Source organism: Eleutherodactylus coqui, chromosome 2 (genome assembly GCF_035609145.1).
Source record: "Eleutherodactylus coqui strain aEleCoq1 chromosome 2, aEleCoq1.hap1, whole genome shotgun sequence".
Classification (NCBI taxonomy): domain Eukaryota; kingdom Metazoa; phylum Chordata; class Amphibia; order Anura; family Eleutherodactylidae; genus Eleutherodactylus; species Eleutherodactylus coqui.
In genome coordinates, this window is record NC_089838.1 from 50928826 (window position 1) to 50955724 (window position 26899).

The 26899-nt window shown below is 55.3% G+C and overlaps 1 protein-coding gene across 1 annotated transcript in view; it reads right to left on the bottom strand.

The window, feature by feature from the left end:
• FKBP4 (FKBP prolyl isomerase 4) overlaps positions 1 to 26899 on the bottom strand; it is a 57345-nt gene that overhangs the window by 13948 nt on the left and 16498 nt on the right. The gene's annotated exons all lie outside the window — the stretch shown is intronic.

A 26899-nucleotide genomic window follows, 5' to 3' on the forward strand; every position in this document is an offset into this window, starting at 1 on the left:
GACCCGAGCGCCTTAACGACCAGCCCATAGTGTTTTTACGTCCTCCCGAAGTGGGCTTTATTCTCTGAGGACGTAAAAACATGTGTCCTGCACAGAATAAAGCCCCTCGGGCTGTGGACGTGACAGCTCCATGCTGTCGGTGTCCGCAGGTAGCTGACAGCATGGAGCTGTCATCCCGGGCTGTTCGGACCCCCCCCCCCCCCCCCCGGCATTGCGATCAGCGCTATCCAATGGATAGCGCCGATCGCAAAAAAGTAAATAAAAGTGCAATAAAAGTTAAAGATTCAGCTGCTCTGATGGATCGGATCCATCGGAGCAGCTGAAATTACTCCGCGGCACGGCTCCCCGCTGTCCCCATGCTTCGGGGCCCCGTAGCCGTCCTTCTGCGCATGCGCGCCAGGCGGCATTACGTCAGCCGCATGCGCAGAAGGCCCGGCGGCGCGGGAAATTTAAAATCTCCTGGCTCCCGGTTCCTGTAGGTAGCCGGGAGGCAGAAGATGTCAGCGGGGACTGCGGTGAGCGGTCCCCGGTACCGCGATCGTCGTTATCCAATGGATAACGGCGATCGCGGAAAAGTGAAAAAAAGTGTAAAAAAAGAAAAGTTTCACCTCCCCTCATGGATCGGATCCATGAGGGGAGGTGAAAATACTCATCTCAGGTCCGTCGATGTCCTCCGGCCGGTGTCGGGACCCCCCACTGGCTTCTGCGATGTGCCAATGTGGCGCACATGCGCAGAAGCCGGCGAGCCCGGCAAATTCAAAATCTCCCTGCACCCAGCTGTCACAGATATCCGAGTGCAGGGAGATATGACTGGGGACCGCTGTATACGGTTTCCAGTCATATGATCACCGTTATGCATCGGATAACGGTGATCATATAAAGTTAAAAAGTAAAAAAAAAAAAAGTTAAAAGTTAAAAAAAGTTTAAAAAGTTCAAGTTTCATCTCCCCTTATGGATCGTATCCGTAAGGGGGGATGAAATTATGTACCCAAGGTCCCGGATTTGTTCCCTGGTGGGATGTTGATCCGTGGACCTTACCCCAGCTTCTGTGCATGCGCCCGTCAGCATGATGGCGGACGCATGCGCAAAAGTGAAAGATTGCCCAAGAAATTTAAAATCTCCCTGCTGCTGGCTACCAAAGGTAGCCAAGAGATGTCACGGGGAGCCGCGGTATGCGGTTACTGGTCACATGATCGCCGTTATCCAATGCATAATGGCGATCACGTAAAAGTTCTTAAAAAAGTGGAAGTTTCATCTCCCCTCACCGATGCGATCGGTGGGGGGAGATGAAACATCTTCTCGGAGGCTTCCGCATTTGAATCCAGATGCGATTATCCTCCATGCATCCTGCCAGCTTCTGGGTATGTGCCCGCCGGCAAAATCCCGGACACATTCGCAGGAGCTGGGCAGCCCAGGAAATTTTAAATCTCCTTGCTCCCAGCGACCAACGGTTGCTGAGTGCTTGGAGCAGTGACCGGCGGCCTCGTTGAGCGGTCCCCGGTCACATGATAAAGTAGCGAACTAACATTAGGCCGGTCACACATGACCGGAGAGGAATTACGGGTTCTGCAGGCGCTTGATCAGCGTTAATCCACGGATCAATCGCATGCATTGGATTACACAATTCCCCCCAATTAGCGGGTCGGAATTACGTAATCCACTCGCAGAAACAGAACACAGCATGCTATATTTTACTGCGAATATCCGCGACCTAGAGCCCATTGTGCTCTATGACCGCGGATATACTCGCAGCCCATGTGCAAACACATTGTGTACGGGCTGCGGGTACCTGGGTCATCTCTAAGCGACGGCACGGGAAATATAAACAAAAAACCGCCTGTTTGAGTAGACAGTTATAGGCAGTACATTACGCGGCCGTACGCAGGGTCACAGCCAGGATCCGCTGCGGGCCTCCGCAAGCAGATTCCGCCTACGGCTACGTGAGCCCGGCGTTATTCAGATCGCTGCCTGTAATCCGTAATTTACAAGAAGCCCCGGGAACGCTCGCCTTCCTGCAGTTCCAGGAGCAGCTTGTTGAGCGCCTTCTCTGTGAGACTGCCGCACCTCATCAAGCTTACAGAGACTCACAGAGCGCCACTTTTTACACCCCATACCCACCGCTGAGGTTAGAAATACCCCCCAAAATACATGAGATGGGGGGGGGGGATACCCGGTTTTCTTGCCCCATGTGCCCATCCCAAGCAGCCTCCGTAATTACCCCTGTCTTCGGACATAAAACGCAGTTTATATTATTACCTTTATCTAATATTTAGGGAATGCAAAAAAAATGAGGATGGCGGGGGGGGGTATTTTTAGGGAGTCAATTTTTTTTCTGTATAAGTGGGCAATGGGGCCTGGAATTTATTCAGTTCTGCCCTGAAATCCAGCGGGCATTCCCTCCATTATGGGCCTAGCCATGTGTCCTGTAAGTAGATTAGGGCCACAATGGATATGTTTCTGAACACGGGACAAACAGGGGTATCCATTTTGGGGTGAACGTCTTCATTCCTATGTGTGCTGTACAATAAAAACAGTTTTTAAATTGACAAAATTGCCAAACAAATGAAAATCGTAATTTTTTCCTTTTGCTTTGCTTAGTTTCATTCAAATACTTTGGGGTCAAAATATGCAGTACACCCCTAGATGAATTTGTTAAGGGGTCTAGTTTTCAAAATGGGGTCATTTGTGGGGGTTCTCCATCATTTTGGCTGCTCAAGGGGTCTACAAGTGGGCAATGGGGCCTGGAATTTATTCCGTTGTACCCTGAAATCCAATGGGTGCTCCTTCCATTATAGGCCTAGCTATGTTTCCTTTAAGTAGATTAGGGCCACAATGGGTATGTTTCTGAACACGGGACAAACGGGGGTATCCATTTTGGGGTGAACGTCTTCATTCCTATGTACATTGTCCAAAAAAAACAGTTTTTAAATTGACGCAATTGCCAAAAAAATGAAAATCATAATTTTTTCCTTCTGCTTGGCTTACATTCATTCAAAAACTGTGAAGTCAAAAAAGTCATCATACCCCTAGATAAATTTGTTAGGGGGTCTACTTTTCAAAATGGGGTCACTTGTGGGGGTTCTCCATCGTTTTGGTCACTGAATGGCTCTACAAGTGGGCAATGGGGACTAAATCTCCATCAAGCAAAATTTCTGTTCCGAAAGCCACCGGTTGCTCCTTTCATTTTGGGCCCCATTGTGCATATAGACGTAATACTAGGGCCACAATGGGTATGTTTCTGAGCACGGGACAAACAGGGGTATCCATTTTGGGGTGCAAGTCTTCATTCATATATGTGCGGTATAAAAAAAACTCCTTTTGAAATGACAGAATTACCAAAAAAATGAAAATCATATTTTTTTCCCTTTGGCTTGGCTTAGATTCATTCAAAAACTGTGAAGTCAAAAAAGTCATCTTACCCCTAGATAAATTCGTTAAGGGGTCTACTTTTCAAAATGGGGTCACTTGTGGGCATTCTCCATCGTTTTGGTCACTCAAGGGCTCTACAAGTGTGCAATAGGGCCTAAATCTCCTTCAAGCAAAATTTCTGTTCCGAAAGCCACCGGTTGCTCCTTTCATTTTGGGCCCCATTGTGCATCCAGACGTAAGATTAGGGCCACAATGGGTATGTTTCTGAGCACGGGACAAACAGGGGTATCCATTCTGGGGTGCAAATCCTAATTTTCATGTGTACTATAGAAAAAAGTCCTGTCTTTAAAATGACATATTTACAAAAATATGAAATTTTAGTTTTCCTCTTCTAAATTGCATTGACTCCTGAAAAAAAACTGTGGGGTTAAAATACTCATGACACCCCTCAGTGAATACGTTAAGGGGTGTAGTTTTTAAAATGGGGTCACTTGTGGGGGTATCTATCATTTTGACTCCTATGAGCCTTTCCAATCTTGGATTGGTGTAGGAAAACAAAGTGTTCCTCAAAATGCTGAAAAGTAATGTTACATTTGTACGTCTCCTAAATGGTTAAAAAAAAAAAACGAAAGTTTTTCCAATGTGCACCCAAAATAAAGTAAAGGGATGGAAATATAAATCTTAGCAAAAATTTCTATATTATGTTTGCACATATTTGAGATATTGCAGTTGGAAATGTGAAAAAATGACTTTTATAAAAATGTTCCCAATTTTGACGCTTTTAATAAATAAACACAAATTCTATCGGTCTTTTTTTTCCACCTAAATGAAGTACAACATGTGGCGAAAAAACAATGTCAGAATCGCTTGGATATGCAAAACCTTTCTGGTGTTTTTCCATGCTAAAGTGATACGTGTCAGATTTGCAAAATTTGGCCTGGTCATTAAGGCGCAAACAGGCTTGGTCACTAAGGGGTTAATATTTCTCCCAGCGCACACTTTGCCATATAATAGGCGCATCTTATGTGCGCCAACGCAGAAATGTATGCTGGATCTGATCTTCTGTACGTCTCTGGTATAATTTACGCCAGTTTCTCATGTAAATTACACATAAGTGTGAGTTCAGGAAGACACCCGCCTTACACTAATTACTGTGCTGCCATCTTAAAGGAACAGCTACGTGAAGCTATGTAATCGCCCAGATTTCTGACTCTCCAGCTGGGAGTTGTAGCCATGCTACAGCTGGAGAGCCGCAGCTTGACAATCACACCAGAGATATTGGCCTTACTTCTGGAAAGGGCAATTATGCGCGGCATGTGCGCTGCCTGGAGACGCTCCAGAGCTTTCTTTAGCTGCTGAAATCCTAATCCACACGCGCACCACGACGGCCGGCCAGCCAGCCAGCCACACGGACACGCACACGACGGCCAGCCGCGCTTGCCGGAGGACACACCCACCCTACGACGGCCAGCCGCGCGGACACACACACACACACACACCCACCCACACCACGACGGACGACCAGCCGCTCGCACGTGCAGAAACACCCACACCACGGCGGACGGCCAGCCGCGCGTGCTAGCGGACACACCCACACCACGACGGACGGCTAGCCGGGCGGACGGACAGACACCCACACCACGACGGACGGCTAGCCGGGCGGACGGACAGACACCCACACCACGACGGACGGACGGACGGGCGGACGGACAGACACCCACACCACGACGGACAGACACCCACACCACGACGGACGGACGGGCGGACACACAGACACCACGACGGACGGACGGACGGGCGGGCACACACACACGGACACACACGGACACACACGGACACACACGGACACACACACACACACACACACACACCACGAAGGCCAGCCGCGCGTGCAGACGGACGGACGGACGCATGCACACACACACTATGATGGCCAGCCGTGCGGACAGAGACAGACAGACACATGGACACACGCACCCACACCACGACGGACGGCCAGCCGCGCGCGCGGGTGGACGCACCCACACCATGACGCCAGCCGCGCGGATGGACGGCCAGCCGCGCGCGCAGTCGGACGCACCCACACCACGACGGACGGCCAGCCGCGCGTGCAGACGGACACACACACACCACGAGGGACGGCCAGCCGCGCGCGCAGGGCAATTATGCGCGGCATGTGCGCCGCCTGGAGACGCTCCAGAGCTTTCTTTAGCTGTTGAAATCCTAAACCCCACGCGCACCACGACGGCCAGCCAGCCAGCCGTGCGGGCGCGGACACACACACCACGACGGGCGGGCGGGCGGGCACGCACGCACACACGACGGCCGGCCGCACGTGCAGACGGACACACACACAAACACCACAACGGACGGCCAGCCGCGCATGCAGACGGACACACACACAAACACCACGACGGACGGACGGACGGCCAGCCGCGCATGCTGACGGACCCACACCCACACACCACGACGGCCAGCCGCGTGTTTGAACGGACACACACCCACACACCACGACGGCCAGCCACGCGTGCGGACGGACACACACACCACGACGGCCAGCCGCGCGTGCAGACGGACGGACAGACGGACACACACACACCACGACGGACGGCCAGCCAGCCGCACGTGCAGACGGGTGCAGACGGACACACACACACCACGACGGACGGCCAGCCGCGCGTGCAGACGGACGGACACGCGGACGGACGGACGGACGCACGCACGCACGCGCACACACACCACGACGGACGGCCAGCCGCGCGTGCAGATGGACACGCAGACGGACACACACACACACCACGACGGACGGCCAGCCGCGCGTGCAGATGGACACGCAGACGGACACACATACAACACGAAGGACGGCCAGCCGCGCCTGCAGATGGACGGACACATGGACACACGACGGACGGACGGCCGCGTGTGCAGACGGACACACACCACGACGGACGGACGGACGGACGGGCGCACGCACCACGACCGCCAGCCGCGCGTGCGGACGGACACGCACCACGACGGCCAGCCGCGCGTGCGGACGGGACACACACACCACGACGGACGGCCGCGCGTGCGGACGGGACACGCACGCACACACACCACGACGGACGGCCAGCCGCGCGTGCGGACGGGACACGCACGCACGCACGCACGCACACACACACACACCACGACGGACGGCCAGCCGCGCGTGCGGACGGGACACGCACGCACGCCACGACGGACGGCCAGCCGCGCGTGCGGACGGGACACGCGCACACACACACGCCACGACGGACGGACGGCCGCGCGTGCGGACGGGACACGCGCACACACACACGCCACGACGGACGGACGGACGGCCAGCCAGCCGCGCGTGCGGACGGGACACGCGCACACACACACGCCACGACGGACGGCCAGCCAGCCAGCCGCGCGTGCGGACGGGACACGCGCACACACACACGCCACGACGGACGGCCGGCCAGCCAGCCGCGCGTGCAGACGGGACACGCGCACACACACACGCCACGACGGACGGCCAGCCAGCCAGCCAGCCGCGCGTGCGGACGGGACACGCGCACACGCCACGACGGACGGCCAGCCAGCCAGCCGCGCGTGCGGACGGGACACGCGCACACGCCACGACGGACGGCCAGCCAGCCAGCCGCGCGTGCGGACGGGACACGCGCACACACACACGCCACGACGGACGGCCAGACAGCCAGCCGCGCGTGCGGACGGGACACGCGCACACACACACGCCACGACAGACGGCCAGCCAGCCAGCCGCGCGTGCGGACGGGACACGCGCACACACACACGCCACGACGGACGGACGGCCGGCCAGCCAGCCAGCCAGCCAGCCAGCCGCGCGTGCGGGACACGCGCACACACACACACGCCACGACGGACGGCCAGCCAGCCAGCCGCGCGTGCGGACGGGACACGCGCACACACACACGCCGCGACGGACGGCCAGCCACGCGTGCGGACGGGACACGCGCGCGCACACACACGCACGCACGGCCAGCCGCGCGTGCGGACGGGACACGCACACACACACACCACGACGGACGGCCAGCCGCGCGTGCGGACGGGACACGACACGCACACACCACGACGGACGGCCAGCCGCGCGTGCGGACGGGACACGCGCGCACACACACACACCACGACGGACGGCCAGCCGCGCGTGCAGATGGATGGACGGACGGACGCACGCATGCACACACACACACACTATGATGGCCAGCCGTGCGGACAGAGACAGACAGACACATGGACACACGCACCCACACCACGACGGACGGCCAGCCGCGCGTGCAGACGGACACACACACACCACGAGGGACGGCCAGCCGCGCGTGCAGGGAAATTATGCGCGGCATGTGCGCCGCCTGGAGACGCTCCAGAGCTTTCTTTAGCTGTTGAAATCCTAAACCCCACGCGCACCACGACGGCCAGCCAGCCGTGCGGGCGCGGACACACACACCACGACGGGCGGGCGCACGCACACACACACGACGGCCGGCCGCGCGTGCAGACGGACACACACACAAACACCACGACGGACGGCCAGCCGCGCATGCAGACGGACACACACACAAACACCACGACGGACGGACGGCCAGCCGCGCATGCTGACGGACCCACACCCACACACCACGACGGCCAGCCGCGCGTTTGAACGGACACACACCCACACACCACGACGGCCAGCCACGCGTGCGGACGGACACACACACCACGACGGCCAGCCGCGCGTGCAGACGGACGGACGGACAGACGGAGACACACACACCACGACGGACGGCCAGCCAGCCGCGGGTGCAGACGGACACACGGACACACACACACACGCAGACACACACACACGCAGACACACACACACGCAGACACACGGACGGACACACACACGGACGGACACACACACGGACGGACACACACACGGACGGACACACACACACACACCACGACGGACGGCCAGCCGCGCGTGCAGATGGCCACGCAGACGGACACACACACCACGACGGACGGCCAGCCGCGCGTGCAGACGGGTGCAGACGGACACACACACACACACACACACACACACACCACGACGGACGGCCAGCCGCGCGTGCAGATGGACACGCAGACGGACACACACACACACACACACACACACACACACACACACACCACAACACACCACACCACGAAGGACGGCCAGCCGCGCCTGCAGATGGACGGACACATGGACACACGCACACACGACGGACGGACGCGTGTGCAGACGGACACACACCACGACGGACGGACAGGCGCGCGCACCACGACGGCCAGCCGCGCGTGCGGACGGACACGCACCACGACGACCAGCCGCGCGTGCGGACGGACACGCACCACGACGGACGGCCAGCCGCCCGCGCGTGCGGACGGACACGCACCACGACGGACGGCCAGCCGCGCGTGCGGACGGACACGCACCACGACGGACGGCCAGCCGCGCGTGCGGACGGGACACGCACACACACCACGACGGACGGCCAGCCGCGCGTGCGGACGGGACACGCACACACACCACGACGGACGGCCAGCCGTGCGTGCGGACGGGACACGCACACACACCACGACGGACGGCCAGCCGCGCGTGCGGACGGGACACGCACGCACACACGACGGACGGCCAGCCGCGCGTGCGGACGGGACACGCACGCACGCACACACGACGGACGGCCAGCCGCGCGTGCGGACGGGACACGCACGCACGCACACACGACGGACGGCCAGCCGCGCGTGCGGACGGGACACGCACGCACGCACACACGACGGACGGCCAGCCGCGCGTGCGGACGGGACACGCACACACACCACGACGGACGGCCAGCCGCGCGTGCGGACGGGACGGGACACGCACACACACACACCGCACGCGCGGCTGGCCGTCCGTCGTGGACGGGACGGGACGGGACGGGACACACACACACACACACACACACACACACACACACACACACACACACACACACACACAGCCGCGCGTGCGGACGGGACACGCACGCACGCACACACACACGACGGACGGCCAGCCGCGCGTGCGGACGGGACACGCACACACACCACGACGGACGGCCAGCCGCGCGTGCGGACGGGACACGCGCACACACACACACACACCACGACGGACGGCCAGCCGCGCGTGCGGACGGGACACGCACGCACACACACGACGGACGGCCAGCCGCGCGTGCGGACGGGACACGCACACACACCACGACGGACGGCCAGCCGCGCGTGCGGATGGGACACGCACACACACCACGACGGACGGCCAGCCGCGCGTGCGGACGGGACACGCACACACACACCACGACGGACGGCCAGCCGCGCGTGCGGACGGGACACTCACGCACACACACACACGACGGACGGCCAGCCGCGCGTGCGGACGGGACACGCACACACACCACGACGGACGGCCAGCCGCGCGTGCGGACGGGACACGCACACACACACACACACACACCACGACGGACGGCCAGCCGCGCGTGCGGACGGGACACGCACGCACACACACGACGGACGGCCAGCCGCGCGTGCGGACGGGACACGCACACACACCACGACGGACGGCCAGCCGCGCGTGCGGACGGGACACGCACACACACACACACACACACACACACACACCACGACGGACGGCCAGCCGCGCGTGCGGACGGGACACGCACGCACACACACGACGGACGGCCAGCCGCGCGTGCGGACGGGACACGCACACACACCACGACGGACGGCCAGCCGCGCGTGCGGATGGGACACGCACACACACCACGACGGACGGCCAGCCGCGCGTGCGGACGGGACACGCACACACACGACGGACGGACACACACACCACGACGGACGTCAGCCGCACGTGCAGACAGACGGACGTGGACACACCACGACGGACAGCCAGCCGCGCGTGCAGACGGACACACACACCACGACGGACAGCCAGCCGCATGTGCGGACGGACGGGCACACACCACGACGGACGGCCAGCCGCGTGTGCGGAGGGACACACACACACCACGATGGCCAGACGCGCATGCGTGGACGGGCGGACACACACACCACGATGGCCAGCCGCGCACGCGTGGACGGACGGACGGGCCGGTGGACGGACACACACCACGACGGCCAACCATGCGTGCGGACGGACGGACACCACGAAGGCCAGCCGTGCATGCGGACGGACGAACACCACGAAGGCCATCCGCGCATGCGGGCGGGCGGACGGACGGACGGACACCACGAAGGCCAGCCGCGCATGCGGGCGGACACCACGAAGGCCAGCCGCGCATGCAGACGGACGGACGGACACCACGAAGGCCAGCCGCGCATGCAGACGGACGGACACCACGAAGGCCAGCCGCGCATGCGGACGGACGGATAGGCACGCACGCACGCACGCACCATGAAGGCCAGCCACGCGGATGGACGGACACACCACGACGGCCAGCCGCGCGGACAGACGGACACCATGAAGGCCAGCCGTGCGTGCGGACAGATGGACATCACGATGGCCAGGCAGGCACGCACGCACCATGACGGCCAGCCACGCGAACGGACAGACACACCACGACGGACGGGGACACGGGGACACACACACACACGACGGTGGCCAGCCGCGTGGGCGGACACACACACGACGGCCAGCCGCGCGGGCACACACTTACACACGCCGGCCTGCCGGGCGGGCGGAGAGACAGACACCACGACGGTCAGCCGCGCGGGCGGGCACACCCACCCCACAGGGGACGGACGGCGGCGTGGGGGTGGACACACCCACCCCACGGCGGAGGGCCAGCGGCGCGCGCGGACGGACACACACGACGACGGACGGCCAGCCGGGTGGGCGGGCAGACACGCGGGCAGACACACACACACACCACAACGGCCAGCCGCACGGACAGACACACCACGACTGCCAGCCGTGCGTTCAGACGGACGGACTAACGGGTGGGCGCATGCGCACACACACACCATCACGGCCAGCCGTGCGGGTGGGCGGACGGACACACACACACGGACACCCACACCACGACCGACGGACGAACGGACGCACCCACACCACGTCGGACGGACGGAGACACGCACCCACACCCACACCACGACGAGCGGACAGCCGCGCACGGGTGGATGCACCCACACCACGAAGGACAGACGGACGCACGGACGCACGCACGCACCCACAGCACAACGGACGGATGGACAGACGGGCGGGGACGCGGACACACACACACACGACGGCCAGCCGCGCGCGCGTGCAGGCACACACGGACGGACAGACGGGTGGGGACACACAGACACACACGGGGACACACACACACGACGGCCAGCCGCGTGTGCATGCGGGCGGGCACACACGGACGGACAGCCGGACGGACAGACAGGACACACCACGACGGCCAGCCGGACACCACAACGGACGTCCAGCTGGGCGCGCGCTCGCACGCATACACACGGCGGACAGCCAGCCGCGCGTGCGGGCGGACACACCCACACCACGGCGGCCAGCCAGCCACGCGTGTGGGCGGGCGGACGGACCGACACACACACGGACGGCCAGCCGCGTGTGCGGGCGGACACACACACACACACACACAACGATGGACGGACGGCCAGCCGCGCGGACACGTGCGCACACCACGACGGCCGGCCAGAGACACACACACCACGACGGCCAGCCGTGCGGTCAGACGGACACACGCGCACGACAACGGCCAGCCGCATTTTTCCCATTAGAAATTCCTATTGACTTTCGCGCTAAAAAAACAACAACAGTATTCTATCACAAGTGGCAGCGATGAGTGTTATGTTATTCTTGAGTGTTATGCATAGCCGACGCCTAAAAGATGCATGTCAAAATTTTAATTTTTTTTGCGGCAAAATCGCGATTGCCAGTGTGAAGGGCCCCAAGCATAAAAGTAGGGAATCGCCATTTATGTAATTCAAGTAATCCTGCATCGCGGACGTCCCCCATAAGAGAAAGCCCCCTATATGCTCTACTGGGGGAACTACTGCAGGGGTCCACTGCAATGTATATATGTACATACATTACTTGTCCGGTATTCTGTATTCCAGAGCTGCACTCACTATTCTGCTGATTTAGTACAGGTTAAGTAACATATGGAGTCACTGTGTACTTATCCTACACTGAACCAGCAAGATAGCGAGTGCAGCTCTGAAATACAAAACACTGGACAAGTAATGTATGCACACAGTAACTCCAGCGGTAGAATAGTGAGAGCAGCTCTAGAGGATAATACAGAATGTAACTCAGGATGAGTACAGGATAAGTAATGTATTTACACAGTGACTCCAGCAGAATAGTGAGTGCAGCTCTGGAGTAAGGCTGTGTGTTGGAGAGCTCTGCTGGTTCCAGCGTGTGGTCACAAGAGGCAGCTGTAGCCCTTGCTGGATCCCAGGAGCAGTGCACTGTTTCTGGGCTTGTTTGCTATGGAGTCCCGTGCTTCCCCCCCCCTCCCCCCCCCGGCTTCGGCCGGGAGGGGGTAGGAATGAACCCCAGGAGGGGAGAGGATCCAGTCGGGGTGCAAGCAGTGTCACCCAGACTCCCCAAGAGGACATGGAGCACAGGAAGACCAGAAGCCAAACCAAAGGCAAGGTGAGTGCTGCAAAAGGACCTGCAAGCGTCAGCTGGGGAGAGCGCAAGAGGGGTGAGGCTGTGACTGCCATGGCGTCTCGGATAGCCACCAACATAAAAGACTATAAGGAGGTCGGTAGGCAGCTGCAGAAATACCAAAGGGAACTGCAGACTGCCCTCAGCGACCTAGATAAAGCCCCACGGGGAAGAAAAAAAGATTACAGCAGCAGAAAGAGTTAAATCCTGCAAGGCTGTGGACTTTTACAAGGAGGAGAGATACAGGATACTCCAAGCCAGCGGTCCGTTTAAAGAAAAGCTCTTAAACGACGAGCGATTCTCCGGAATGGCGCAGGCAAGCAGCGACAGCAGCTCAGACGAGTCGGAGGATGCGCAGGATGGGATGCCAGTATGCTCTGGGGAGCAGCCGTCCCTACAGCAGAGGGGAACTGCAGGGAGCAGCATTCCTGCTGAGCAGGTTAGCCTGCCCCCCACATCGGAGGAGTCCAGTGCTGAGGACGCAGACGACGACAGCAGCAGCGGTGAGGGGGCCCTCATAATGCAGCAAATTATGCTGCAGGAGTCCCCAGAAAGGATGCAGAACATGTATTTTGGTGACGACATGCCTCAAGGAACATCTGCGGGCAAAAAGAGGCGGAAAAAAAAGATGAAGACCACCGTACAAGAGAGGTTTGTGTACGTCACCAAGTACTCCGGTCCGGCTGCAAAATCAGATCGGGGTGCTAGCCCTGGTATACCCCTAGTCCCGGGCTCTGCAGTGGGTCCGATGCAGGGGACTGGGGAAGAGAGGGTTAATGCGGCCCAAAACTCCATTTCTGCTTGTGCCAGTAGTGGGAATGGAGGCGATAAGGAGGCAGAGAAGGTCCATGGGAAAGATGGAATGAGGGGTCGCGGCCAATCTGAAGGTGCTGGTGCTGATGGTTGCCCCCCAGTGGGAGGGGGGGACAGTCCAGCATCAGGTTCCACCAGTGGCGGCTTGGCTGTCCCTCCTGTGTCCCTAAAAGCGCCTGTCAGGTGTAGAAGGGGCGCAGTGGGTGGTAGCCAAGCCTGCCAATCCTCCCACCCATCATGACAGTAATGCAGTTACAACTAAGCAAGTGAAGAGTACCAAACTCCCAGAATGGCTGGGAAAATAGGCGGAGCTGGGGCTGCAGAGACAGCTCCCACCAAGAATAATGCAGGACTCAGGACGGATTCTGTCGGTCTCCAGCTTCAGCCCGCTGGAGGCTCCCAGAACATACCATCTAGCAAACGCAATATTAAAAACAAAGGTAAAGCAGGTCCCGGTCCAGCGAAAGAAAAGGAAGGTGCGAGTGGTGTAATGAATGTAACTGCTAGTACTACCGCTGCCCCTGCTCCCGTGGAGGCTCGGGATGCCCCCAACCCCGTGGGAGGTATGCCAGCAGCTGTACAGGAGGGGGGGGGGGGATTCGGGTAATAGTCAGGGGATGGGCATCCAGTCACCCCTCCAGCGGCGACAACAGCTGGTAGAAGTTATGCCAGTGTCGCCGCTGGAGGGAGGGGGGATGCGTCCTCCTTGTCTTTGGGCTCTGGGGACGGCGATTTGCAACGGCGCCTCCTGGAGGCCTTGAGGAGGGGGGAGAGCTCGATGAATGTAGGGGGGAGAGCTCGATGAATGTAGGGGGCAGAGTTGTGGATTTGTCTCTCTGGGTGGAGAGACATGGTCTTGGTGCCTTCCGAGAACAAAGGGGGGAGACCGTCTGGTCCCTACCGACAACCGGGCAGGACATTGGCCGTAGGAATGTGGCTTGTCTTCAGTGGAGAGGCAATGACGCGTGCCCATCCAGGAGTAAGGTGGTGGAGCTTCTGCTGAAGATGGGTTTCAGGGCAAATGACATCTATGCCCTGATCCACCCTTACGGCACGTCTGAGTTCGACATCAGCTTTGTTCGCCCAGAGGGCCTTGAGCTCTTTTGGGGGAACTACGAGTTGATGAAGAACGAGCCCGGCTGGCGCGGTTTCGCTGCACAAGTGGTAACCCGCCAGACTGGAGTCAAGAGAGTGACCGTTTTGACTCGTAACGAGTCCCTCTCTTGTTACGATATCATGACTTGGATAAGTCGGTACGGAGAGGTGGTGGATATGCCCAATAAGAACCGGGACGAGCACAGCATCTGGTCCGGAGCCTGGACGTTTATGGTGAAACTTAAGTGTTCAGGGAATTCGGTGGCCCACATACCATCCGCGGCCTTCCTTGGCAGGGATCGTATCTTGGCCTTCTACCAGGGGCAGCCGAAGCTCTGTCACAAGTGCGGCGACCCCACACATTTGAGTGCAGCCTGTAATGTCATCAAGTGCGCTCTGTGTGGCGAGGTAGGTCATCTTGCGGCATCTTGTACAGAGATTAGGTGTCACCTGTGTGGTGACCTCGGTCACCCATTCAGTCGCTGTCCACGCTCTTTCGCCAATGCGGTCATGGCCCCAGCGGAGGAGAGCCGTGAGGTTGCTTCTGCAGGGGAGGGGACCAGCAGAGGCGATGGAGCCCAGGAGCCAAGGAAGAACAAACATGCTGGGGCAGCCAAGCTAAGGCGCCAAGAGAAGCGCGGAAGGGGCAGGGAGCTGGTGGAAACCCAGGTGGCAGGTGGGTCAATGCTGGCCCCTGCTCCGGACGCAAATCATGTGGCTGAGGCTCCAGGGGACAGGGAGCTGGATGAGGAGGTCAGGAGGATCCAAAGGGAAGAGGATGCCACTTATTCAGATTCTTCCCACTATGAAAGTGTGGGTGAGGGCAAGGATGAGTGGCAAAAGAAAAAGCGCAAGCAGGGCTCCAAGAAAATGAAAAAAAGGGAAGGGAAATCTTCCCCTGCAACGGGCCAGGTGCAGGAAGGCAATCCAAACTCTCCTCTTGTTGGGCTCTCCAACAGGTACCAAGCGCTCTCGTCCTCGGAGGAGGCAGAGGGAGAGGTGCCTAGGACAAGCGTGGGGCCTACAGGGGGTGCTGAGCCTTCCTCTTGTGGGGGTTTGGTGACCTCCAGGGGGAGGGCTGGCCCAGGGCCCAGTGGCAAGGAGGACGAGGTTGAGGAGCCCCTTGCCATGGACCTTTCAGTGTCCAAGAAACGTGGCAAGGGGTCATACTTAGACCCTGATGAGAAGGGGGGTGGGAAGAAGAAAGCCATCTAACTCAATCACCAATGATGGCGGCACCCGCTCCGTTGACGCTGGCATCCATTAATGTTGCCAGCATTAAATCTGATATGGCTAGATTTGAGGCCTTTGATTTTCTCGGCCGCGTTGAAGCCGACATTTTGTTTTTGCAAGAGACCAGGCTGCCAAATTTGGCAGCTGTGCATAAGGCAATGAGGGAATGGAGGTCTGGTCCATCTTACTGGTCTCTTGCGGCCGAGCCATATAGCGGAGTGGCGGTACTTTTTACCGCAGCGGTTGAATGCCGACGGGTTATTGAGTTAGAAATAGGGAGGTGCCTGATCCTGGATGTTCTCATGAAGGGACAAGAGCTTCGGCTAATCAACATCTACGGTCCCCAAACCAAGCGGGACCGCAAGGATCTCTTTATGAGGATCAAGCCGTACCTTTTTACCAGTCGGCAGGTGATCTTTGGGGGTGACTTTAACGCAGTCACGAGGACCCGTGACAGGGGAGGCTCCCTAGGCAAGCTGACTTATGATAGCGTCGCGCTTAATAGCATAGCTAACGAAGCTCGCCTGGTGGATGTCCACATCCGGCACACCCCAGGCCACGCGGGTTTCACCTATTATAGAGGTGAGTGCAGGTCTAGAATAGATAGATTTTATTTGAAGGAGGAAGCCATCTCTTCACCAGTTTTTGTTGTTGAGGTGGAATTCCCCGACCACTGTCTGATTTTGTTTTCCCTGAATGTTGCAGAGACCCCCCGGATGGGTAGAGGCTTATGGAGGCTGAATTCATCACTCCTGGAGGAAGCAGAGATAAGACAGTCCTTTGAGGATTTTCTGCAGAGCCAGGTACCATTACTGGATCTTTGTAGCAGTAAGTCAGAGTGGTGGGAGATGCTCAAGATCAGGGCGGCGAGGTTCTTCCGCCAGCTCTCTAGCCTCAGGAGCCTGAGTAAGTACCGTCTTTATCAGGGCCTGAGGAGGAAACTCGAACATCTCGTCTCGACTGGAGGTAGCCGAGAGGATATCTCCAGAGTGAAGTCTTTGCTCAAAGGGTGTCAGTATAATAGGCACGCATCTTTGGTTTTTGAGAGGGACTTCGGGAAGTACCACTCGCCCGACCCTTACAGAAACTGCAAGATGTCAGTGAATCGTAAAGTTGTCACTGGACTGGTCGACGGTACGGGATCTCTGAACAGGTCCAGATCAGGGATTCTGGAAGTCATCAGATCCTTCTACTTGCACCTTTTGAGAAAGAGGGATCTAGATCGAGATGTGAGGTCGGCTTTCCTGGCTGAAGCTGTTCCTTAGCCAGGGGATGACATCTCCCTTAATGTTTTGACAGAGGAGATCAACATAGAGGAAGTTAAACTGGCGATTGATGGGCTTGCGCTAAAAAAAAAACCAAAAAAAAAACCCCAGAATCGGATGGCCTAACATCTGGGTATTATAAGACCTTCAAGGACCTCTTGAGTCCCCTCTTGACTGAGGTATTCAATGAGGAGGTCGGCTTTGATCCTTCTGTCAAAGGGTAAAGACTCGAGCCGTATTGAGAACTGGCGGCCCATAGCGCTTCTCAATACGGACAGGAAGGTTCTGGCAAAAGTGCTGTTTAATCGGCTGGTCAAGTTTGCGCCCCGGCTCCTCTCGGGCGCCCAGCATTGCTCTGTTCCAGGCCGTAGCACCTTTAGTGCTGTTCTCGGTGTCCGGGAGGCAGTGGAGCAGGGTAGGGCTGGTCACTGGGAGGGGTACCTGCTGTCCTTGGATCAGGCCAAAGCGTTTGATCGGGTTAATCACGAGTACCTCTGGTCTGTTCTTCTGAGGTATGGCCTGCCAGTGGGGTTTGTCAATTGGCTCAGAACATTGTACGCGGGGGCTGAGACTTTCCCGCTAGTGAACGGTTGGGTCGGCCACCCATTTGAGGTTGGGTCTGGCGTCCGTCAGGGCTGTCCTCTGAGCCCCTTGCTGTACGTGTTTGCCATTGATCCTTTCCTTAGGATTGATGGTGGGCCTATGGCGGGGGTCGGGATGGATCGGGTGGTGCCGGAAGCCACCCTCAGGGTGGCAGCGTACGCTGATGACGTCACCGTCTTTGTGTCCTCGAGGGGGGAGGCAGAGTACGTGATGGCAGAGGTGGACCGCTGCTCGGAAGCATCCGGGTCCGGCATCAACTGGGATAAGTGCAAAAGTCTCTGGTTAGGAAGGGGAGATCCTACATTTGGTCTCCCGGACACCCTTCCAGTGCCCCAGGACTCGGCTAAAGTTCTCGGCATCAAATTTGGCCGGGGAGATTACCCCATGCAAAATTGGGTGGTCAGGCTCGATGGTGCCACTCAGAAGGTGGCCCAGTGGAAGGGTTGGTCTTTGACCCTTCGGGAAAGGGTTAACCTGATCAAAACATACCTGCTCCCTTTATTCATCTACTTGGGCAGCGTATGCATTTTGCCAGAACCTCTCTGGACCCGGGTCTACAACCTGTTCTTCCTAATGTTGTGGGGGAACAGGTTCAACCTAATTAGGAGAGATGTCACATATCGCACGAGGAGACTAGGGGGGTTATCTATGGTCAACCCCGTGGTGTTTCTCGTAAACACCTTTGTTAAGATCAATATAGGCAACCTCTGGCAAGAGATGGCTCCTCCGTGGGTATTCTCCTGTTGGGGATGGCTTCGGCCTTTCTTCCAGGAGTGGGAGACAGGAGGGCGAGTGAAGGATCTTCGCACGCCGCACGGGCATCTTCCAGCTTACGCTACCGTGGTTCTGAAGATGATACGTCGGTGGGGTCTGGGGATGTGGGAGATCAGAACTCTGTCGAGGAAACTCCTCAATAAGAGGGTTCTGTTGACCCATTTCCAGAAGCCCCTGGCGCTCAAGGACTGCCCAAGTCGGGACCTGGAGGGAGGGTTACGTTTATTGAATTCTGACAGGATCCCCTTGAAGTTTTGGGACTTGACTTGGCGCGGTTTTCACGGGAGACTGTATGTAAGGGGCAACTTGAAGAGCAGGCCTCTGGTGGATAGGGGTTGCCCCCGTCAGGAGTGCAGCAACGTGCTGGAAAGCATGGAGCATTTCCTGCTTCAGTGTCCCTTTAATACAGAGGTGTACAATCGGGTGGGAGCCTCCATTGGTTGGCCCAGGTTGGCACGCCTCTCGTATGCGGAATGGGTCTATGGGGCATTCAGGGACCTTGGTGGCAGGGACCGGTGCACTTTATTCTTAGTCAGCCTAGTGGTCAGGTTTCACATTTGGAATGCACGGTGTCTAGTTTCGACGGAAGAGAAAATCCTCCCCGTGGATGAGGTGAATAGAAACATCCTGGGTGACTTGGTGAAGGTGCGCTCTCTGGATTATGAGAGGTTGGGCACGACTAAGGCCTCTCTCCTATGGAGAGGGTTTGTCTTTCGTTAGGGACAGTTTTCTTATTGTTAGGGTCTTTTTAGGGACAGAATAAGGAGAGGTAGGGACAGTTTCTCTGAGGGTAATTTTTTAGGGAAGGAGTAGGGACATTGTAGGGACAGATTAACTATAGGGATAGTTTTTCTCTATTTGGTCGGTGCCCGGCTTATCATATCCAGTCCTGGTGGAGGGCTGTGTGTGACACTAGTAGAGTTTTTGTTTTCGGTCAAAGATAAAGTATGTACGGCTGCAGGTAACTGAACCTTAGGCTTTCGGGTATTAATATGTAGTGTTGGTTTGTAGTTATGTAGTATAAGATATGTTATATGTTTTGTTTTGTATATAGGGTTAGGGGTTATAGATAGGTTGGGTGGAGGCTTATTGGGGGGGGAGGGGGGAATTTATGCCTCAGCCGTAGCTTGACACGTCCCGGACAATGACCATTGGGCACGGACTGTTGGTGCGGGCATGGCCCTCAGGCTGCGGCGGGCAAGGCGTGTAATGCGGTGCAGCTTGGCCCGTCCTGGACAGAAACATTGGGCACGGACTTGGGATGCAGGTGTGGCCCCCAGGCTGCACTGTATGGGTGGAGTGCTGGGTGTGTGGGTGTATGGTGGCGGGGAATTAGCTCAGGAATAGTTGGGATAATTGATTTCATTTTAGTTTTGTGTGCATTTATATATTAAAAAAAAAAAATTAACACCCCCCCCCCCAAAAAAAAAACCAAAACTGAATGATGGTTTAAGTTCAGTTATATTGATAAGATTTCCTTTTTTTTTTTCCCCTCATTTATTTGCTGTTTACTTAGGTTTGTTCTTAGCTCATTATAATTTGGACCGAAGCAGGTCTGGATTAGGTCAGACTGGATCCCTTGAGTTAAGTTGTTAAAGGGGTTGTCCCGCGCCGAAACGGGTTTTTTTTTTTTTCAACCCCCCCCCCCCCGTTCGGCGCGAGACAACCCCGATGCAGGGACCTAAAGAAAGCTTACCGGAGCGCTTACCTTAATCCCCGCGCTCCGGTGACTTCTATACTTACCGGTGAAGATGGCCGCCGGAATCCTCTTCCTCCGTGGACCGCAGCTCTTCTGTGCGGTCCATTGCCGATTCCAGCCTCCTGATTGGCTGGAATCGGCACGTGACGGGGCGGAGCTACACGGAGCCGGCATTCTGCACGAGCGGCTCCATTGAAGAGAGCAGAAGACCCGGACTGCGCAAGCGCGGCTAATTTGGCCATCGGAGGGCGAAAATTAGTCGGCTCCATGGGAACGAGGACGCTAGCAACGGAGCAGGTAAGTAAAAAACTTTTTAGAACTTCTGTATGGCTCATAATTAATGCACAATGTATATTACAAAGTGCATTATTATGGCCATACAGAAGTGTATAGACCCACTTGCTGCCGCGGGACAACCCCTTTAAATACAGCTTTATTTTGTCTCCTCCCCCAAACCCTTAGTTTAGTATCCCGTTTTTCATGTTTTCATGTTGGATGGTGTGTAGTGTGTGCGGTATGTTAGCCTGACCAGAAGGACCGTTTAGTTATAATTTAAGGACAAGTTTCGTTGACTGAGAGCCAGACTTTTCAGACAAACTTATGTATTTAGTATTAACAATTTGTATTTGGTTATTGTCTCTATGTGAGCCGTGAGGCTGTTCTGTTTTGTTGCTGTTATGTTTTTTAATTTCATAATAAAAAAAGATCTACAGGATTTAACTCAGGATCAGTACAGGATAAGTAATGTATGGACACAGTGACTCCACCACCAGAATAGCGAGTGCAACTCTGGAGTAAGGCTGTGTTCTGAAGAGCTCTGCAGGATCCAGGGTGTGGTCTGCTTCTCGGGTGGAGACCTTGTTGAGAGCCCAGGAACAGTGCATGTTTCTGGGCTTTGTTTGTTATGCAGTCCCGCACCTCCAATCTCTGTCGGAGGGAGGGAGGACAGAGATGGCCGCAACGACCCCCGCAGTGGCATCGGTGGCTTCTGCAGCTCCAAGATGTTCCGCAGCAGCGGCAAAATATAAGAAGCCAAGAACTGCAGGTGAGCCAGAGAAAAGGACGGTTCTAAGTCGTGGCAGCGGTGACACGGGCTCCAGTCGCAGGCGCAGTAACGCGGGCCAGTCCATCAGTGCGGCTGCATCCGACAGCGCAGGCAGCGAGATGGTGACACGTAGCCAGGCCCGGAGGAAGGCAGGTAAGCCACAGAAGCTGGCAAAGCCGGATAAGTGGAGTGATAGACCAGAGGGAGAGTCTGTAGTAGAGCTGGCCTCCCAGCTGGCAAGAAGCTTAGCAGAGTATGAGACTGCAGGGAAGCAGATGGTTATGCAGATGGAAAAACTGCGGTCTGATAGGCTGCAAAGAGACCAGGCCACCTCTAAAGGCAAAAAGGCTGAAGTCTCTAAGGTGATACAGAAGTGCAAAGAATGGATTAAAGTGTGGAAGGATGTGAGAGAGAGGATCTTGGAGGAGAGCGGTCCCTTTAAAGAAAAGATCATGAACGATGATCGGTTTGCGAAGATGGCTGCAGGACGCAGCAACTCGCAGCAGACTGATCAGTCCAGTGATGGTGACGGCAGCTCGGATGAGGAAGACTATGAGGATTTACAGAATTTTAGTAATTACAGTAATGAGTTGAAGGAATTTATTTTGCTATCTACGGAATTTTTGTTAACGCATAATTTTTTCTCTTTTGATCAACAATTTTTCTTGCAAATTTCTGGAGCCCCGATGGGATCTAAATTTTCTCCGGTTATAGCCAATCTCTTTATGAGTTGGTGGGAAGATTCCTTTATTTTCAGTCACAATAATCCTTTTGTTGGTCGCATGGTGTGGTATGCGAGATACATTGACGATATAATAATTATCTGGAATAAGGGCCTGGAACGAAATGGGGTGCACGAACAAATCAGTCAGTTTGAAAATTATATCAATAATAATTCTGTCAATTTACAGTTCACTGTAACGCATAGTGATGTGGAAGTACCATTTCTGGATTTAACCCTAAGAGGTGATTGTATTAAAGGAATAGAGACCAAATTATACAGAAAAACAACAGCGGGTAACACCATACTACATGCAAATAGTGGTCATCCTAGACACACTATCAAAGCTATTCCCGTAGGGGAACTCATACGAGCAAAAAGATCCTGCTCTGATGATGTCTCATTTAATGCAGCAAAAATGGACATCAAAAATAGGCTGTATCAGAGAGGTTACAAACAGCCATTATTGAATGAGGCATGTACTAAAATAGAAACAGTCAGCAGGGAAGAGCTACTTAAGGATAAATGTATAAGCAAAAAAGGAAATATTAGTAAGGGAATGGTTTTCTCTACAGCGTACAGCAGAAATTTTTATGAGATTAAAAAAATGTTTTTCAAATTTTTGCCTGTTTTAAGACAAGATGATATTGTTGATGAGATATTGAATGAGGGAATCAAGTGTGTTGCAAAAAGAAGCAAAAATTTGGGAGATCTGATAGCACCTAGCACTTTTTCCTCCAGTCAGGGAAAACCGCAATGGATGAAATTTCAAGGTTTTTTCCGCTGCGGCAATTCTAGATGTACCGTATGCCATTTAACTGATAGGAGAAAAACTTTTTCTGACAGCGACAATAATAAAGAGTATAAAATATGCAATTATATTAACTGCAACACTATTAATGTAGTATATATGATTCAATGCAGAGAGTGTAATTTGAATTATATAGGTTGCACTACACGAAAGCTGAAGACCCGAATCAATGAACACATCCGTGACATCAAAAAGGATAATGTGAACAGTTCAGGTGCGGTTAAACACTTTTGTGATAAGCATAAAGGTAGTTTAAATACTTTCTCATTCTTTGGAATTGAAAAGGTCGTAAATAAAAAGAAAGGAACAATCAACCCGGATAAAGTGTTTAAAAGAGAAGCGTTCTGGATATTAAACTTAAATACAAGATTCCCCAAAGGAATGAATTATAAAACGGACCTTTTATACATTTATTAGGTATAATAATTATTATTCATCAAGTAACACATATTTATCCCAGCATGATGCTATCATGCTGGAAGTGTATGGTGCAGCGTTATTGATTACTATATATTGCTGGTAGTAACATTCCATACTAGTAATTTGTGTCTTGATTTAATGTTGCTGTCAGAAAGGTTATTTTCCTTTTGTTTCTATAACAATGATGTATTGATTTCATACTTTACTCTTTTCAGCGGAGCGCTCAGTATATGAATATGCTATTCTTATGTACCATATAATGTGTCATGCATATATAAAATGATCAGGGCAGGTTCCTGCAGGAGGAACTAGCTCTGGTAATTGAAGTAACAGATTGCCATGGGTTAATTGCACATGTGTTTTTAATTCACTTATTTTCACTAAACCTTTATAAGGTTTGCATAATGTATTTGTTAGTCAGAGGTGAACAAGGTTTCATAACCGAAACGCGTACTCTGTATCATTCAAGCACCATAAGAAAATAAAAAGCAAGTTTTTCCACAAAAAGCTGTACTCCTGCAATTGGATTGATTTGTGGATGTACAGGAGAGTCTGGGGGAGCAGCCTGCGTGTTCGGCTGAACAAGCCCTAACCCAAGGCAGCACTACAAGCACCAGCAATCTCCAGCCAGAGCAGATTGGGCTACCAACAACCTCTGAGGAGTCTGATCTGGAGGAAGGAAATCATAAGGTGGCGGCTTTGGTGTTGCAAAAGTCGCAACTGCTGGAATCCGCTCATATGGGGGGGGGGGGGGGTCTTCATTTTGGTAAAGACATTCCCAAAGTGGACACAAAAATCAAGGATAAAAAAGGAAAACAAAGGAAGCCTCAGGAGAAATTTGTCTATGTGACGGGGGGCGCTGGTCCGGCTGCAAAGCCAGAAAGAGGTACCTCCGACCTGGGACCCTGTGGTAAAGATGAGAAGGCTGAAGGCTATGGCGGTGATGGTGCCAGTAAGGCCAGTGATGCGGAGGGAGCTGCGGGATCATAATCTGAGGTCTCCTGTGTGACAGGTCGGTCTGCGGGGGTCTCTCGGTCCCAGGCACCCAGTCATGCGGAGGCTTCTGGCAAAGGTAAAAAGAAAGGCAAAAGCAAAACTAAAAACATCTCTGCTATAACACAGAGTGCTGGCCGTGGGGGAAACATTGCGGTAATTGCAGCTGCACAAGCTGGGGCAGCAATGTTGCCCCCTAGGTCTGCTAAGGCCCGCTTGGACCCTGGTCCTGACCCAAAATCTGGTCTGGATGGTGCAGGTGCATGCGAGAGAGGTACTATTGGTAATGAGAAGATTCCCAGTTCAGCCCGGGTCTCTGATACTATTAAGAGCTCAGAGACCCAGGGAGCTCTTGGTGCCCCTAATATAGATAGGGGCACCTGCTGCACAAGCAGGTACAGTTTGTTCAGGGGGTCAGGAAGTGTCACAGGTTCCAGTCGCCCCTCCAGCGGCGACAGCACCTGGTAGGAGTTATGCCAGTGTCGCCGCTGGAGGGAGTGGGTCCTCCTTGTCTCCAGGCTCTAGGGAGGGTGTTTTGCAACAGCGCCTCTTGGAGGCTCTACGGAAAGGGGAGAGTTCAATTACAGTTGGAGGAAGAGAGGTGGACCTATCTCTCTGGAAAGAGAGACATGGCTTGGGTGCCTTCCGAGAGCAAAAGGGGGGAGACTGTATGGTTCCTACCAACACCCGGGCAGGACGCAGGTCGTAGGAATGTGGTCAGTCTTCGTTGGAGGGGCAATGATGCATGTCCTCCAAGGGGGAAGGTAGTGGAGCTCCTACTGAAGATGCGCTTCAGGGCGGTTGACATCTTTGCCCTGATCCATCCCTACAGCACGTCTGAGTTTGACATCAGCTTCGTTCGCCCAGAGGGTCTAGAACTTTTCTGGGGGAACTACGAGCTGATGAAAAACGAGCCCGGCTGGCAAAACTTTGCCATCCAGGTGGTGTCTCGCCAGAACGATATCAAGAAAGTGACCGTTTTGACTCGTAACGAGTCACTTTCTTGCTTTGACATTATGACGTGGCTCAGTAGGTACGGAGAGGTGACAGAGATGCCCAAAAAGAACAGGGATGAGCACGGCATATGGTCCGGGGCCTGGACGTTCATGGTCAAGCTGAAGCGTTCAGGAAACTCAGTGGCACACATACCATCTGCAGCCTTCCTCGGCAGGGATCGTATCTTGGCCTTTTACCAGGGGCAGCCGAAGCTCTGCCACAGGTGCGGCGACCCCTCACACTTGAGCGCTGCTTGTAAGATCTTGAAGTGCGCTCTGTGTGGGGGTCTGGGTCATCTTGCCGCCTCCTGTACAGAGATTAGGTGTAACCTGTGTGGTGATCTCGGTCACCCATTTAGCCGCTGTCCAAGCTCCTTTGCCAATGCGGTCTAGGCCCCTACGGATGGGGGTCATGATGTGGCCTCTGGGGGTGAGGGGACCAGCAGAGGTGGGGGAGCTCAGGAGCCAGGGAAGAACCAGCAAAAGACGGCTGCTCAGCAGAGGCGTCAGGAGAAGCGCAGACTGAGCAGGGAGCTGATGGGAGCGCCCACAACGGGTGGGTCGATGGTGGCCCCTGTTCCAGAAGCAAATCTCGCGGCTGAGGCTTTGAGGGACAGCGAGTTAGATGAAGAGGACAGGAGGATCCAGAGGGAGGAGACCAACTCTGCAGATTCCTCCCACTATGAAAGTGTGGATGAGGAAGGCAAGAGGTGGTTAGAAAAAAGGCGTAAGCTAGGTGCCACGAGGAGGAAGCGAAGGGGGAATTCAAGATCTTCTCCCACCCCGGGCCAAGTACTGGAAGGGGAAGCCTGCTCACCTCCAGTTGGACACTCCAATAGGTTCCGAGCCCTTCAAGACATCTCTTCCTCCTCTGAGGGGGAAGGAAAGGGCAAGGTTCCTGGGGCAAAAAAAGGGTCAACAGGGGGCGCTAAGTCTCCTCCTCGTGGAGGCATAGTTCCTACAGGGGAGGAGGCGACTCTAGAGCCTGGAAACAAGGACGATGGGGTCGGGGGATCCCTTGCTATGGACACGTGTGTCCAAAAAAAAAGAAGCAAGGGACTTTCCTCCTGACCCCGAGGAAGGGGGTGTGAGGAAGAAAGCCATCTAATTTAATCACTCATGATGGCGGCACCCACCCCGCTGACTCTGGCATCAATTAACGTTGCCAGCATTAAGTCAGATACGGCTAGATTTGTGGCCTTTGATTTTCTCAGTCGAGCTGAAGCTGACATTTTATTTTTGCAGGAGACCAGGCTGTCCGATGTGGCAGCCTTAAATTAAGCAAAAAGGGAGTGGAGGTCAGGTCCTTCCTACTGGTCTCTTGCGGCCGAGCCGTATAGCGGAGTGGCGATCCTTTTTACCGCAGCGGTCGAATGCCGACGAGTAATTGAATTAGAAATGGGAAGGTGCCTGA